Source organism: Bombina bombina, chromosome 1 (assembly GCF_027579735.1).
Source record: "Bombina bombina isolate aBomBom1 chromosome 1, aBomBom1.pri, whole genome shotgun sequence".
In the NCBI taxonomy this organism is placed as follows: domain Eukaryota; kingdom Metazoa; phylum Chordata; class Amphibia; order Anura; family Bombinatoridae; genus Bombina; species Bombina bombina.
The window spans coordinates 1,187,462,609-1,187,481,269 of NC_069499.1; the positions used below are offsets into that span (position 1 = coordinate 1,187,462,609).

Here is an 18,661-nt window from a genome sequence, read left to right on the forward strand (position 1 = left end):
GTATCACCTACTGTAAAAAAAAATTTACAAAAATTATGCTTACCTGATAAATTAATTTCTTTCATGGTCGTTAAAGTCCACAATCCTTTACTCTTGGGAATTACTCTTCTCTACCACTCGGAGGAGGCAAAGATTCCCAAACCCAAAGAGAACTATAAAACCACTCCCACCTCACAAATACCTCAGTCTAACGTATAGCCGAGCAAATGAGGTAAGAAAAAGTAATAAGAGCCAAAAAAGGAGCAGGGAAAATTATGTGCTGAAGAAAAAACTAACCCCGGCAAAACACAAGGATGGGGTCTTGTGGAATCTCACCACCATGAAAGAAATTATTTTATCAGGCAAGCATAAATTATACCGACGCTGTGGAGTTCACAAGTAATAACAGAAAGAGAAATGAAATCCACAAACCATATTATATATATGTGTGTGTGTGTGTGTGTGTGTGTGTGTGTGTGTGTGTGTGTGTGTGTGTGTATGCCAGAAGAACCTTTCTACCAAAGGCTGCTTCAGAAGAATCAAAAACAAAACAGAGGGAATAAATATTAAATCCATGTGGGCACCCAAAAAATGACAACTTAAAAGGAGATTTTGTATGCAAAAACTATAGGAATACTATACTAGGGACATGCGCTAACCCAACAGGCATAAACCGGTGCGTTGGAAAACTATAGAAGACTAAAGGGACGTGTGCTAACCTGACATGCGAAAACCCGACACGCATAAGCCAGAGGCTGATGTGCGAAAACAAAGCCTGCCCAAAAAAGGCGATGCACGCAAAACAGCAAGGTTATAGTGAAGAGGATCTGTCCCAAGGCCATATATATTAGCAAACTATATATATATATATATATATATATATATATATATACATACACACACATTATATATATATATATATATATATATACACACACACACATATATATATATATATATATATATATATATATATATACACATACATACATACACACACACACACACACACACACATATATATATATACATACATACACACACACACACATATATATATATATATATATATACATACACATATATATATATATATATATAAACACATATATACATATATATACACATACACACACATATATATATATATATATATATATATATATACACACACACACACACATATATATATATATATATATCCAAAGAAAGAACACTCACCTTATTTTCACCTACCAGGGTGCCAGCGGTTCAATATACAGTATATGGAAATAGAAGGCACTCTCTGATCTTTTAACAATGGTAGTTTACTGAAACAAGTGTAACGTTTCGGGGGGACACTCCCCTTCCTCAGACAAACAAATAATAATCACAAATGGCTATTTAAGCTGTGTAAACCCCTCCCCCCAGTAAGAAAAATTGCGCCAAAACTGTAGTCATGGCAAAATAACTGTGCATATACATCATAATGACATTCAAATTTTAAATATCCAAGAACAATATATGAATTCAAAAGACACACATTTAATATTAAGTGCTGTCAAATGCTTAAACATCTGTTTCACCTTGCGTGTAAAAGTGAAACAATTTGTGATACAAACAACTATTTGATACAAACAACTATTAAAAACAGACTATCGCTACATGACTGAAAGATCTATATAAGATCCATGAGAAAAACATAATTTATGCTTACCTGATAAATTTATTTCTCTTGTGATGTATCGAGTCCACGGATTCATCCATACTTGTGGGATATTCTCCTTCCTTACAGGAAGTGGCAAAGAGAGCACCCACAGCAGAGCTGTCTATATAGCTCCTCCCTTAGCTCCACCCCCAGTCATTCAACCAAAGGCTATGAAGAAAAAGGAGAAACTATAGGGTGCAGTGGTGACTGAAGTTTTTTAAATAAAAATATACTGCCTGTCTTAAATAAACAGGGCGGGCCGTGGACTTGATACATCACAAGAGAAATAAATTTATCAGGTAAGCATAAATTATGTTTTCTCTTTAAAGATGTATCGAGTCCACGGATTCATCCATACTTGTGTGATACCAATACCAAAGCTTTAGGACACGGATGAAGGGAGGGACAAGACAGGTACCTTAAACGGAAGGCACCACTGCTTGTAGAAACTCTCTCCCAAAAATAGCCTACGAAGAAGCAAAAGTATCGAATTTGGAAAATTTGGAAAAAACATAATTTATGTAAGAACTTACCTGATAAATTCATTTCTTTCATATTAGCAAGAGTCCATGAGCTAGTGACGTATGGGATATACATTCCTACCAGGAGGGGCAAAGTTTCCCAAACCTCAAAATGCCTATAAATACACCCCTCACCACACCCACAATTCAGTTTAACGAATAGCCAAGAAGTGGGGTGATAAAAAAGTGCGAAAGCATATAAAATAAGGAATTGGAATAATTGTGCTTTATACAAAATCATAACCACCACAAAAAAAGGGCGGGCCTCATGGACTCTTGCTAATATGAAAGAAATGAATTTATCAGGTAAGTTCTTACATAAATTATGTTTTCTTTCATGTAATTAGCAAGAGTCCATGAGCTAGTGACGTATGGGATAATGACTACCCAAGATGTGGATCTTTCCACACAAGAGTCACTAGAGAGGGAGGGATAAAATAAAGACAGCCAATTCCTGCTGAAAATAATCCACACCCAAAATAAAGTTTAACGAAAAACATAAGCAGAAGATTCAAACTGAAACCGCTGCCTGAAGTACTTTTCTACCAAAAACTGCTTCAGAAGAAGAAAATACATCAAAATGGTAGAATTTAGTAAAAGTATGCAAAGAGGACCAAGTTGCTGCTTTGCAGATCTGGTCAACCGAAGCTTCATTCCTAAACGCCCAGGAAGTAGAAACTGACCTAGTAGAATGAGCTGTAATTCTCTGAGGCGGAGTTTTACCCGACTCAACATAGGCAAGATGAATTAAAGATTTCAACCAAGATGCCAAAGAAATGGCAGAAGCTTTCTGGCCTTTTCTAGAACCGGAAAAGATAACAAATAGACTAGAAGTCTTACGAAAAGATTTCGTAGCTTCAACATAATATTTCAAAGCTCTAACAACATCCAAAGAATGCAACGATTTCTCCTTAGAATTCTTAGGATTAGGACATAATGAAGGAACCACAATTTCTCTACTAATGTTGTTGGAATTCACAACTTTAGGTAAAAATTCAAAAGAAGTTCGCAACACCGCCTTATCCTGATGAAAAATCAGAAAAGGAGACTCACAAGAAAGAGCAGATAATTCAGAAACTCTTCTGGCAGAAGAGATGGCCAAAAGGAACAAAACTTTCCAAGAAAGTAATTTAATGTCCAATGAATGCATAGGTTCAAACGGAGGAGCTTGAAGAGCTCCCAGAACCAAATTCAAACTCCAAGGAGGAGAAATTGACTTAATGACAGGTTTTATACGAACCAAAGCTTGTACAAAACAATGAATATCAGGAAGAATAGCAATCTTTCTGTGAAAAAGAACAGAAAGAGCAGAGATTTGTCCTTTCAAAGAACTTGCGGACAAACCCTTATCTAAACCATCCTGAAGAAACTGTAAAATTCTCGGTATTCTAAAAGAATGCCAGGAAAAATGATGAGAAAGACACCAAGAAATATAACTCTTCCAGACTCTATAATATATCTCTCGAGATACAGATTTACGAGCCTGTAACATAGTATTAATCACAGAGTCAGAGAAACCTCTTTGACCAAGAATCAAGCGTTCAATCTCCATACCTTTAAATTTAAGGATTTCAGATCCTGATGGAAAAAAGGACCTTGTGACAGAAGGTCTGGTCTTAACGGAAGAGTCCACGGTTGGCAAGAGGCCATCCGGACAAGATCCGCATACCATAACCTGTGAGGCCATGCCGGAGCTACCAGCAGAACAAACGAGCATTCCTTCAGAATCTTGGAGATTACTCTTGGAAGAAGAACTAGAGGCGGAAAGATATAGGCAGGATGATACTTCCAAGGAAGTGATAATGCATCCACTGCCTCCGCCTGAGGATCCCGGGATCTGGACAGATACCTGGGAAGTTTCTTGTTTAGATGGGATGCCATCAGATCTATTTCTGGAAATTCCCACATTTGAACAATCTGAAGAAATACCTCTGGGTGAAGAGACCATTCGCCCGGATGCAACGTTTGGTGACTGAGATAATCCGCTTCCCAATTGTCTACACCTGGGATATGAACCGCAGAGATTAGACAGGAGCTGGATTCCGCCCAAACCAAAATTCGAGATACTTCTTTCATAGCCAGAGGACTGTGAGTCCCTCCTTGATGATTGATGTATGCCACAGTTGTGACATTGTCTGTCTGAAAACAAATGAACGATTCTCTCTTCAGAAGAGGCCAAAACTGAAGAGCTCTGAAAATTGCACGGAGTTCCAAAATATTGATCGGTAATCTCACCTCCTGAGATTCCCAAACTCCTTGTGCCGTCAGAGATCCCCACACAGCTCCCCAACCTGTGAGACTTGCATCTGTTGAAATTACAGTCCAGGTCGGAAGCACAAAAGAAGCCCCCTGAATTAAACTATGGTGATCTGTCCACCATGTTAGAGAGTGTCGAACAATCGGTTTTAAAGATATTAATTGAGATATCTTCGTGTAATCCTTGCACCATTGCTTCAGCATACAGAGCTGAAGAGGTCGCATGTGAAAACGAGCAAAGGGGATCGCGTCCGATGCAGCAGTCATAAGACCTAGAATTTCCATGCATAAGGCTACCGAAGGGAATGATTGTGACTGAAGGTTTCGACAAGCTGCAATCAACTTTAGACGTCTCTTGTCTGTTAAAGACAGAGTCATGGACACTGAATCCATCTGGAAACCCAGAAAGGTTACCCTTGTCTGAGGAATCAAAGAACTTTTTGGTAAATTGATCCTCCAACCATGATCTTGAAGAAACAACACAAGTCGATTCGTATGAGATTCTGCTAAATGTAAAGACTGAGCAAGTACCAAGATATCGTCCAAATAAGGAAATACCACAATACCCTGTTCTCTGATTACAGACAGCAGGGCACCGAGAACCTTTGTAAAAATTCTTGGAGCTGTAGCTAGGCCAAACGGCAGAGCCACAAATTGGTAATGCTTGTCCAGAAACGAGAATCTCAGGAACTGATAATGATCTGGATGAATCGGAATATGCAGATATGCATCCTGTAAATCTATTGTGGACATATAATTCCCTTGCTGAACAAAAGGTAAGATAGTCCTTACAGTTACCATCTTGAACGTTGGTATCCTTACATAACGATTCAATATTTTTAGATCCAGAACTGGTCTGAAAGAATTCTCCTTCTTTGGTACAATGAAGAGATTTGAATAAAACCCCATCCCCTGTTCCGGAACTCGAACTGGCATAATTACTCCAGTCAACTCTAGATCTGAAACACATTTCAGAAATGCTTGAGCTTTTACTGGATTCACTGGGACACGGGAAAGAAAAAATCTCTTTGCAGGAGGTCTCAACTTGAAACCAATTCTGTACCCTTCTGAAACAATGCTCTGAATCCAAAGATTGTGAACAGAATTGATCCAAATTTCCTTGAAAAAACGTAACCTGCCCCCTACCAGCTGAGCTGGAATGAGGGCCGCACCTTCATGTGGACTTAGAAGCAGGCTTTGCCTTTCTAGCTGGCTTGGATTTATTCCAGACTGGAGATGGTCTCCAAACTGAAACTGCTCCTGAGGATGAAGGATCAGGCTTTTGTTCTTTGTTGAAACGAAAGGAACGAAAACGATTATTAGCCCTGTTTTTACCTTTAGATTTTTTATCCTGTGGTAAAAAAGTTCCTTTCCCACCAGTAACAGTTGAAATAATGGAATCCAACTGAGAACCAAATAATTTGTTACCCTGGAAAGAAATGGAAAGTAAAGTTGATTTAGAAGCCATATCAGCATTCCAAGTTTTAAGCCATAAAGCTCTTCTAGCTAAAATAGCTAGAGACATAAACCTGACATCAACTCTGATAATATCAAAAATGGCATCACAGATAAAATTATTAGCATGCTGAAGAAGAATAATAATATCATGAGAATCACGATGTGTTACTTGTTGCGCTAAAGTTTCCAACCAAAAAGTTGAAGCTGCAGCAACATCAGCCAAAGATATAGCAGGTCTAAGAAGATTACCTGAACACAGATAAGCTTTTCTTAGAAAGGATTCAATTTTCCTATCTAGAGGATCCTTAAACGAAGTACCATCTGACGTAGGAATAGTAGTACGTTTAGCAAGGGTAGAAATAGCCCCATCAACTTTAGGGATCTTGTCCCAAAATTCTAATCTGTCAGACGGCACAGGATATAATTGCTTAAAACGTTTAGAAGGAGTAAATGAATTACCCAAATTATCCCATTCTTTGGAAATTACTGCAGAAATAGCATTAGGAACAGGAAAAACTTCTGGAATAACCACAGGAGCTTTAAATACCTTATCTAAACGTTTAGAATTAGTATCAAGAGGATCAGAATCCTCTATTTCTAAAGCAATTAGTACTTCTTTAAGTAAAGAACGAATAAATTCCATTTTAAATAAATATGAAGATTTATCAGCATCAACCTCTGAGACAGAATCCTCTGAACCAGAGGAATCATCAGAATGATGATGTTCATTTAAAAATTCATCTGTAGGGAGAGAAGTTTTAAAAGATTTTTTACGTTTACTAGAAGGAGAAATAACAGACATAGCCTTCTTTATGGATTCAGAAACAAAATCTCTTATATTATCAGGAACATTCTGCACCTTAGATGTTGAAGGAACTGCAACAGGCAATGGTACTTTACTAAAGGAAATATTATCTGCTTTAACAAGTTTGTCATGACAATCAATACAAACAACAGCTGGAGGAATAGCTACCAAAAGTTTACAGCAGATACACTTAGCTTTGGTAGATTCAGCACTTGACAGCGATTTTCCTGTAGTATCTTCTGACTCAGATGCAACGTGAGACATCTTGCAATATGTAAGAGAAAAAACAACATATATATAAAGCAAAATTGATCAAATTCCTTAAATGACAGTTTCAGGAATGGGAAAAAATGCCAAAGAACAAGCTTCTAGCAACCAGAAGCAATAAAAAATGAGACTTAAATAATGTGGAGACAAAAGCGACGCCCATATTTTTTCGCGCCAAATAAGACGCCCACATGCTTTCTGGCGCCAAAAATGACGCCACGTCCGGAACGCCGACATTTTTGGCGCAAAATAACGTCAAAAAATGACGCAACTTCCGGCGACACGTATGACGCCGGAAACGGAAATAGAATTTTTGCGCCAAAAAAGTCCGCGCCAAGAATGACGCAATAAAATGAAGCATTTTCAGCCCCCGCGAGCCTAACAGCCCACAGGGAAAAAGTCAAATTTTAAGGTAAGAAAAATGTTAAATTAAAATGCATTATCCCAAATATGAAACTGACTGTCTGAAAATAAGGAAAGTTGAACATTCTGAGTCAAGGCAAATAAATGTTTGAATAAATATATTTAGAACTTTATAAACAAAGTGCCCAACCATAGCTAGGAGTGTCACAGAAAATAAGACTTACTTACCCCAGGACACTCATCTACATATAGCAGATAGCCAAACCAGTACTGAAACGAGAATCAGCAGAGGTAATGGTATATATAAGAGTATATCGTCAATCTGAAAAGGGAGGTAAGAGATGAATCTCTACGACCGATAACAGAGAACCTATGAAATAGACCCCGTAGAAGGAGATCACTGCATTCAAATAGGCAATACTCTCCTCACATCCCTCTGACATTCACTGCACGCTGAGAGGAAAACTGGGCTCCAACTTGCTGCGGAGCGCATATCAACGTAGAATCTAGCACAAACTTACTTCACCACCTCCATCGGAGGCAAAGTTTGTAAAACTGAATTGTGGGTGTGGTGAGGGGTGTATTTATAGGCATTTTGAGGTTTGGGAAACTTTGCCCCTCCTGGTAGGAATGTATATCCCATACGTCACTAGCTCATGGACTCTTGCTAATTACATGAAAGAAAGTATGAAGCGAAGACCAAGTCGCCGCCTTACAAATCTGTTCAAAAGAAGCCTCATTTGTAAAAGCCCATGTGGAAGCCACTGCTCTAGTAGAATGAGCAGTAATTCTTTCAGGAGGCTGCTGGCCAGCAGTCTCATAAGCCAAACGGATGATGCTTTTCAGCCAAAAGGAAAGAGAGGTAGCCGTAGCCTTTTGACCTCTCCGTTTACCAGAATAAACAACAAACAATGAAGATGTTTGACGGAAATCTTTAGTTGCTTGTAAGTAGAACTTTAAAGCACGAACCACATCAAGATTGTGCAACAGACGTTCCTTCTTTGATGAAGGATTAGGACACAGTGAAGGAACAACAATCTCCTGATTGATATTCCTATTGGAAACAACCTTAGGAAGAAAACCAGGTTTGGCACGCAAAACCACCTTATCTGCATGGAAAACAAGGTAAGGTGAGTTACACTGTAAAGCAGATAACTCAGAAACTCTTCGAGCCGAAGAGATAGCTACTAAAAACAAAATTTTCCAAGATAGAAGCTTAATATCTATGGAATGCATAGGTTCAAACGGAACCCCTTGAAGAACTTTAAGAACTAAGTTTAGGCTCCATGGTGGAGCAACAGGTTTAAATACAGGCTTGATCCTGACCAAGGCCTGACTAAATGCTTGAACGTCTGGGACATCTGCCAGACGTTTGTGTAAAAGAATAGACAAAGCAGATATTTGTCCTTTTGAGGAACTACCTGATAATCCCTTCTCCAATCCTTCTTGGAGAAAGGACAATATTCTAGGAATCCTAATCTTACTCCATGAGTAACCCTTGGATTCACACCAATAAAAATATTTGCGCCAAATCTTATGATAAATCTTCCTGGTGACAGGCTTTCTAGCTTGAATCAGGGTATCAATGACCGACTCAGAGAAACCACGCTTTGATAGAATCAGGCGTTCAATCTCCAAGCAGTCAGACGTAGAGAAATTAGATTTGGATGCGTGAATGGACCTTGGATTAGAAGGTCCTGCCTCATTGGCAGAGTCCATGGTGGAACCAATGACATGTCCACTAGGTCTGCATACCAAGTCCTGCGTGGCCACGCAGGTGCTATCAGAATAACCGAAGCTCTCTCCTGCTTGATTTTGGCAACCAGACGTGGGAGGAGAGGAAACGATGGAAATACATAGGCCAGATTGAAGGACCAGGGCACTGCTAAAGCATCTATCAGTATCGCCTGGGGATTCCTCCTTGATGATTGATATAAGCAACAGTCGTGATGTTGTCCGACTGAAATCTGATGAATTTGGCCACAGCTAGCTGAGGCCATGCCTGGAGCGCATTGAATATCGCTCTCAGTGCTAGAATGTTTATCGGGAGTAGAGTTTCCTCCCGAGACCATAAGCACTGTGCTTTCAGAGAGTTCCAGACTGCACCCCAGCCTAGCAGGCTGGCATCTGTCATTACTATGAGCCACTCCGGCCTGCGGAAACACATTCCCTGAGACAGGTGGTCCTGAGACAACCACCAGAGAAGAGAATCTCTGGTCTCCTGGTCCAGATGCAGTTGAGGAGATAAATCTGCATAATCCCCATTCCACTGTTTGAGCATGCATAGTTGCAGTGGTCTGAGGTGTAGGCGGGCAAAAGGAACTATGTCCATTGCCGCTACCATGAGTCCGATTACCTCTATACACTGAGCCACTGATGGCTGAGGAATGCAATGAAGAGCTCGGCAAGTGGTTAAGAACTTTGATTTTCTGACCTCCGTCCGAAATATTTTCATTTCTACTGAGTCTATCAGAGTCCCTAGGAAAGAAACTCTTGTGAGAGGGAAGAGAGAACTCTTTTTCATGTTCACCTTCCACCCGTGAGATCTCAGAAAAGCCAACACGATATCTGTGTGAGACTTGGCTAGCTGGAAAGTCGACGCCTGAATCAAGATGTCGTCTAGATAAGGCGCCACTGCTATGCCCCGCGGTCTTAGAACCACCAAAAGGGACCCTAGCACCTTTGTGAAAATTCTGGGAGCCTTGGCCAACCCTAAGGGAAGGGCCACAAACTGGTAAAGCCTGTCCAGAAAGGCGAATCTGAGGAATTGATGATGATCCCTGTGAATAGGGATGTGTAGATATGCATCCTTTAAGTCCACGGTAGTCATATATTGACCCTCCTGGATCAACGGTAGAATAGTCCGGATAGTCTCCATCTGGAATGATGGTACTCTGAGGAATTTGTTTAGAATTTTGAGATCCAAGATTGGTCTGAAAGTTCCCTATTTTTTGGGAACCACAAACAGGTTTGAGTAAAACCCTAGCCCTTGTTCCGCTTTTCGAACTGGGCGGATTACTCCCATGGTATGTAGGTCTTCTACACAGTGTAAGAACGCCTCTCTCTTTGTCTGGTTTGCAGACAATTGAGAAATGTGAAATCTCCCCCTTGGGGGAGAGTCTTTGAAGTCCAGAAGATATCCCTGGGACACAATTTCTAAGGCCCAGGAATCGTGAACATCTCTTGTCCAAGCCTGATCGAAGAGAGAGAGTCTGCCCCCTACTAGATCCGGTCCCGGATCGGGGGCTACCCCTTCATGCTGTCTTAGAGGCAGCTGCAGGCTTCTTGGCCTGTTTACTCTTGTTCCAAGCCTGGTTAGGTCTCCAGACTGACTTGGATTGGGCAAAATTCCCCTCCTGCTTTGCAGCAGGGGAAGCTGAAGCGGGACCACCCTTGAAGTTCCGAAAGGAACGAAAATTATTTTGTTTGGTCCTCATTTTATTTGTTCTATCCTGAGGGAGGGCATGGCCTTTCCCTCCAGTGATGTCTAAAATAATCTCTTTCAGTTCAGGCCCGAATAGGGTCTTTCCTTTGAAAGGGATGTTCATAAGTTTAGATTTTGATGACACATCAGCAGACCAGGACTTAAGCCATAACGCCCTGCATGCTAAAATGGCAAAACCTGAATTCTTTGCCGCTAATTTAGCCAGTTGGAAAACGGCATCTGTAATCAAAGAATTAGCCAACTTAAGGGCCTTAATTCTGTCCCTAATATCCTCTAATGGAGTCTCCATCTGAAGAGCCTCTTCTAGAGCCTCGAACCAGAAAGCAGCTGCAGTAGTTACAGGAACAATGCACACAATAGGTTGGAGAAGAAAACCTTGATGAACAAACATTTTCTTCAGGAGACCCTCTAATTTTTTATCCATAGGATCTTTGAAAGCACAACTGTCTTCGATAGGTATAGTTGTACACTTAGCCAGAGTAGAAATAGCTCCCTCCACCTTAGGAACTGTCTGCCACGAGTCCCGCATGGTGTCAGATATGGGAAACATTTTCTTAAAAACAGGAGGGGGAGCGAACGGAATACCTGGTCTATCCCACTTCTTAGTAACAATATTCACAATCCTCTTAGGGACTGGAAAAACATCAGTGTAAACAGGAACCTCTAAGTATTTAACCATTTTACACAATTTCTCTGGGACCACTATAGGGTCACAATCATCTAGAGTCGCTAATACCTCCCTGAGCAATAAGCGGAGGTGTTCAAGCTTAAATTTAAAGGCCGTCATATCAGAATCTGTCTGAGGGAGCGTCTTTCCTGAATCAGAAATTTCTCCCTCAGATAACAAATCCCTTACCCCTACTTCAGAACATTGTGAGGGTATATCGGATACGGCTACTAAAGTGTCAGACGGCTCAGCATTTGTTCTTAACCCAGAGCTGTCACGTTTTCCTTGTAAACCAGGCAGTTTGGATAAAACCTCTGTGAGGGTTGTATTCATAACTGTGGCCATGTCTTGTAAAGTAAATGAATTTGACGCACTAGAGGTACTAGGCGTCACTTGTGCGGGCGTTACTGGTTGTGACACTTGGGGAGAGCTAGATGTTAAACCCTCATTTCCTTCTGTCTGAGAATCATCTATTGCAATATTTTTAAGTGCTAAAATATGCTCTTTATAATTTATAGACATATCGGTGCAAGTGGGACACATTCTAAGAGGGGGTTCCACAATGGCTTTTAAACACATTGAACAAGGATTTTCCTTGGTGTCAGACATGTTAAACAGGCTAGTAATGTAACAAGCAAGCTTGGAAAACACTTTAATCAAAGCAAATAACACTTAGAAAAAAACGGTACTGTGCCTTTAAGAGAAAAAAAGCTGCACAAACTCTGCAAAACAGTGTAAAAAAGCAGTAAACTCAACGAAAATTTTACAGTAGCATCATAAAGCCTTAGTAACTTTGCACAGCTATGCAAATAAACAATTAACCCCTTAATGTAAAAACCGGATTGACAAAACGTCAAAAACCGGTAAGAAAACGTTCAGCACCTTGCCACAAGCTCTGCTGTGGCACCTACCTGCCCTTTAGGAACGATTTGTGGGGGGAAAAAAACTTCTTTACAGCCCTCAAACACAGTAGAAACCTCTGGAGAAGCAGCTGGATGTCTCTGAGGAAAAGAAACTGCGCAACTGAGGCGCGAAAATAGGCCCCTCCCACCTCACTCGATGTTATGGGGCCTAAAAGAAACACAACAGAGTGTTTCTTAAACTAGCCATGTGGGTTAATAACCCTTAAACAAGCCACAATGACCCCTTAAAGTCCCTCAAAAAACGTTATATTTGCATTTTTTTTATAAAAAACAAAAACAATTTTTCCTATCAGTGTCACCAGTAACTAATGAGCCCTTCATGCAAGCTGGGATTCCTACTAAGTGTCTGAATACATGGGGATATTGCCAGCCCTTTCTAGAATTAACACAGTCTGTCTAGAAATAAATAGTCTGAACATACCTCAATGCAGTTTAGCCTGCAAACCGTTCCCCCAACTGAAGTTTTCCTGTACTCTTCAGCCCTTGTGAGAACAGCAGTGGATCTTAGTTACAAAGTGCTAAGATCATCATCCTCCTTGCAGAAATCTTCATCCCTTTTCTGCCAGAGAGTAAATAGTACACACCGGTACCATTTAAAACAACAAACTTTTGCTTGAGAAAATAAAAACTAACATTTTTGTCACCACACTCACTTTACCCTTCCTAGTACTTAGAGTAGGCAAAGAGAATGACTGGGGGTGGAGCTAAGGGAGGAGCTATATAGACAGCTCTGCTGTGGGTGCTCTCTTTGCCACTTCCTGTAAGGAAGGAGAATAACCCACAAGTATGGATGAATCCGTGGACTCGATACATCTTACAAGAGAAATATGTTTTATCTACAGGCTAGTATTTGAAAAGATTTAACTATTGGAAAATTGCATACATTTCCTTGTTAATACATTTTACTGATGTGTACCCAATATTTGCACATTAATTACGCATATAAATGCAGACTGCTAATTTCACATAGGGGATCGATCTGTATAATATCTGTGGAAACTAAACTCCAAGCTGGACATAGTGATTACATGGAAATGGACTACAATCTAGAATCAATATGTTGCTATGTATATGTCTAAGAGTACACTGTGTACTTGCTCTCCAACGCGTGGTCCTACACGCCATGCACTCAGGCTCTCACTGACATGTGGGTGTCACACTATCATACCGTGTCTCCTATGACTCGCCCTCTGATGTCATAGTCTAGGGACCAGCCAAAATGTTTACATGCCGTTCTTCATAGAGATCAACTAAAGTCAGGAAACATATTAAACATATTTAAGAAGCATGTGCATGTTATAGGCGGCACGTTATAAGAAACAATGCCAATCCAAGATGACATTCAAACCCTTGGGCCGAAGAGTGTTCAGTTTGAACATCCGCTTGGCCTCGATCTGCAATAGTCTCAAACTATTGAATTTTTGCCACTTAAATTTTTACTAGTAATACTGACTAGTATGTCTGAGTGTGCACATTTTATATATATTTATATATATATATATATATATATATATATATATATATATATATATATGTGTGTGTTTTGGTGGCTATCACCAGCCTCTATGCCTCTTATAATGGTGTAACCATATTTACTTTAGATGTTTATATTTTTGATTGTTATTTACACTGACTTTATGTATTTGTTTAACCCTTTAAGGACACAGCTTTCAGTTTGCTCAATTGTTTTATGACGGAAAAATTCCGTCATATGTCCTTAAGAGGTTAATTAATATGGGACTCGCTTCATTGTAGCAACATGCTAGTCCGGAATTTATCAGCCTTGCTCCTATGCCGGTTGATCTCTATGATAATGGCATGTAAACATTCTGGCTGGTCCCTAGACTATGGCGTCAGAGGGCCAGTCACAGGAGACACGGTCTGATAGTGTGACACCCACATGTCAGTGAGAGCCTGAGTGCATGGCGTGTAGGACCACGAGTTGGAGAGTAAGTAAACAGTCTACTCTTAGGCCGCGTCCGGGTAGCGCTCAGGAGCTAGTGGAGGCACTTCACTTCCAGTGATGACGTGGCGCTAGGTGACGTCCCAAGCAAGGGAGCTTAGAAAAAACGTTCGCATGCGCAAAGGGTTCTGCTGCACAATAATGGACTTTGCGCATGTGAATATTTTTTCTAAGCTCCCTTGTAGCATTGTTACACAACACTGTTACGCCGAGAATGGTTTCCCCTGTGTTTCTGGTTACCCTGCCTCTCGGCAAACATCAGAACTCCGACCCACCTCCATTCAGCTGCTCTCAGCTCAGCCCCTGTAGCTTATCCTGGCCCATTCAACTAATAATAAATAAAGATATAAGGGTTGCAGCTCCCATCACTCATATGGGGCAGGTTAAGCTACAGGGGCTGAGCTGAGAGCAACTGAATGGAGGTGGGTCAGAGTTCCGATGTTTGCTGAGAGGTAGGAGAAGCCAGAAACACTGGGGAAACTATTCTCGGCACAACACAGGATCAGCCTGACAGCATCATTTAGTACAGGGCAAAGTGGAGATAGGTTACTTAACCTATCTCCACTTTGCCCTGTACTAAATGCTGCTGTCAGGCTTATCTGCCTCACCTGTCCTTCCTCTGCTGCTTATAAAAACATGGCAGCCTCCACAGCAACACGTGTGTGGAAGCTGCCATGTTGCCAAGCATCTGAGCTTGCTCTGAAATGTCCCAGCTTTTCCAGCATGCTGGAAGCGCTGGGACTTACAGTACGTCAGCAGAGAGCTCAAAAAACACCCAGTCTCTTACTTGCAAGTGTGAAGAAAACGCTCCAAGCGAGTCCCAGTTCGCTTGGATCGCTGCCCGAACGCAGCCTTAGACATATACATAGCAACATTTTGATTCTAGATTGTAGTCCATTTCCAGGTAATCACTATATCCAGCTTGGAGTTTAGTTTCCACGGATATCATACAGATCGATCCCCTATGTGCAAGTAGCAATCTGTATTTATATGCGCAATCATTTTAAGCTGGGTACACATCAGTAAAATGTATTAATAAGGAAATTATGTAATTTTCAAATAGTGAAATCTTTTCAGATACTAGCCTGTAGATAAAACATTTTCTCATGGATCTTATAAAGATCTTTCAGTTATGTAGCGATAGACTCTGTTTTTAATAGTTGTTTGTATCAAATAGTTGTTTGTATCACACATTTTTTCACTTTTACACACAAGATGAAACAGATGTTTAAGCATTTGACAGCACTTAATATTCAATGTGTGTCTTTTGAGTTCACATATTGTCCTTGGATATTTGAAAGTCATTATGATGTATATGGACAGTTATTTTGCTTTGCATACTGAGGGTTGCAATGACTACAGTTTTGGCGCAATTGTTCTCACTGGGGGAGGAGTTTACACAGCTTTAATAGCCATTAAAAGACCAGAGAGTGCCTTCTATTTCTATATATATATTTATATATATATAATATATATATATATATATATATATATATATATATATATATATATATATATATATATATACATATACACACACACACACACACACTCTATGTATATATATTACACATACACTAGCCAGCCACTACTTTCTAAGGTACACCTTGATAATACTGGGTTAGACTCCCTTTTGCCTTCAGAACTGCCTTAATTCTTCGTGGCATAGATTCAACAAGGTGTTGGAAACATTCTTCAGACATTTTGGTCCATATTGACATGATAGCATCATGCAGTTGCTGCAGATTTGTCGGCTGCACATCCATGATGCAAATCTCCCTGTCCAACACATCCCAAAGGTGCTCTATTGGATTGAGATTTGCTGACTGTGGAGGCCATTAAAGTACAGTGAACTCATTGTCATGTTCAAGAAACCAGTTTGGGATGATTTGAGCTTTGTGACATGTTGCATTATCCTGCTGGAAGTAGCCATCAGAATATGGGTACACTGTAGTCATAAACGGAAGGACATGGTCAGCAACAATAATCAGGTAGGCTATGGTATTTAAACTATGCTTAATTGGTACTAAGCGGCCCAAAGTGTGTCAAGAAAATATCCCCCACACCATTACACCACCACCAGCCTGAACCGTTGATACAAGGCAGGATAGATCCATGCTTTCATGTTTACGCCAAATTCTGACCCTACCATCTGAATGTCGCAGCTGAAATCGAGACTCATCAGATCAGGGAACGTTTTCCAATCTTCTATTGTCCAAGTTTGGTGAGCCTGTGTGAATTGTAGCCTACGCTTCCTGTTCTTAGCTGACAGGAGTGGCACCCGGTGCTGCCGTAGCCCATATGTTTCAAGGATCGACGTGTTGTGCGTTCAGAGATAGTATTCTGCATACCTTGGTTATAACAAGTGGTTATTTGAGTTACTGTTTCCTTTCCATCATCTGGAACCAGTCTGCCCATTCACCTCTGACTTCTGACATCAACAAGGCATTTTCGTCCACACAACTGCCACTCACTTGATATTTTCTCTTTGTCCGGGTTTTTTCCCTGTTGTGTTTGCCATGTGCTGCTGGCAGCCATTTTACTCATCTCTCTTCCTGACTTGGTGCATTGTGGGGGATGCTGCTCATTGCCTGCACTTCCTTTTATGGCCAGACTGTTGTGCATCATCCATGTGAGACAGGATGCAGTCTCAGAATTGTGATGTCATCACTTATTATTTAAAGGGCCTCTGTTCAGTATGCTTTGCCCTTGCATTATCTCAGACCTGTTTGTGAGAGCTCCTGTGTTTTACCTGGCTGCCTGACGTCCTTCCTGGTTCCTGATCCCTGGCTTGCTCCTGACTCTGCTGTTTTCCTTGTTCCTGATTCCGGCTCGTCTGACTATTCGCTTTGGCTCCTGACTCGGCTCGTCTGACTACCAGCTCTGGTTTTGACTCCTGGCTTGTTATTTGACTTGTGGACCTTTTATTATTTTTTGCTATTAATAAAGGTGTGATTATTTTTGCACTTCTCGTCTCAGTCTGATTCCAGGCACCCTGACACTCTTTTTTTGGACCATTCTCTGTAAACCCTAAAGATGGTTGTGCGTGAAAATCCCAGTAGATCAGCAGTTTTTTAAATACTCCGACCAGCTCGTCTGGCACCAACAACCATGCCACATTCAAAGTCACTTAAATCCCCTTTCTTCCCCATTCTGATGCTCGTTTTGAACTTCAGCAAGTTGTCTTCACCATGTTTAGATGCCTAAATGCATTGAGTTGCTGCCATGTGATTGACCTATTAGCAATTTGTGTTACCAAGCAATTGAACAGGTGTACCTAATAAAGTGGCCGGTGAGTGAGTGTATATATATATATATATATATATATATATATATATATATATATATATATATATAAATAAATATATACATACATAAAGTGCCCATAACATAGCTATAGGAGTGTCTAAATGTCAATAAAAAGATACTTACCAATAGATACGCGTACACTAGCAATCAAGCAACAGACAGCCAAAACAGTACTGAAACACATCAGCAGAGGTATATTGTAGATCCACAAAGGGAAGCAAAAGACAAGTCCATATATTGTAGATCCATAAAAGGAGGCAAAAGACAAGTCCCTCCAACCAATTATAGAGGGCTTCTGAAAATGTTTCCATGAGGTAAAAAAAAATAAAAAATAAAAATCGTATACATCCCTCCCCTCTGACAAGCACTGAACTCTGAGGGGAAACGGCGCCTCAACATAGGCTGAAAACACCTCTCTCTGAAGAATCAAATGCACATCTTCATTCTTCAACCACCTCCAGTGAAGGCAAAGTAAAGAGTGAGGTATGTGTGAGGGGTTTTATAGAGCTCTTGGGGTTTGGGAATCTTTGCCTCCTTCTAGTGGTAGAGAAGAGTTATAACCAACAGTAAGTGATAGAGGACTCTCACCATCTGTATTAATATATATATATATATATATATATTTATATATCTTTTAAGTCACATGACGAGAATTTCTGATATGGTTTGCAAAGATAAAGAATGAATACTGCACCAAAAATAAAATAAAATAATTTTATTCCTCAAATATTAAAAACAAACAAGTATCTAAATATATTTGCATATATTACAAATTCTAAAAAACATAATTTATGCTTACCTGATAAATTTATTTATTTATTTCTGGATATGGTGAGTCCACGGAATCATCTATTACTAGTGGGAATATCACTCCTGGCCAGCAGGAGGAGGCAAAGAGCACTACAGCAAAGCTGCTATATATGTCACTTCCCTTACCCATAATCCCCAGTCATTCGGCCAAAGGAAAAATAGAAAAAGAAGAAAACACAAAAGTGTAGAGGTGCCTGAGGTTTTAGAA

At 40.3% G+C, this 18,661-nt stretch overlaps 1 protein-coding gene across 2 annotated transcripts in view; it reads right to left on the reverse strand.

The window, feature by feature from the left end:
- Positions 1–18,661, reverse strand: part of ADAM11 (ADAM metallopeptidase domain 11) — a 615,610-nt gene that overhangs the window by 475,458 nt on the left and 121,491 nt on the right. The gene's annotated exons all lie outside the window — the stretch shown is intronic.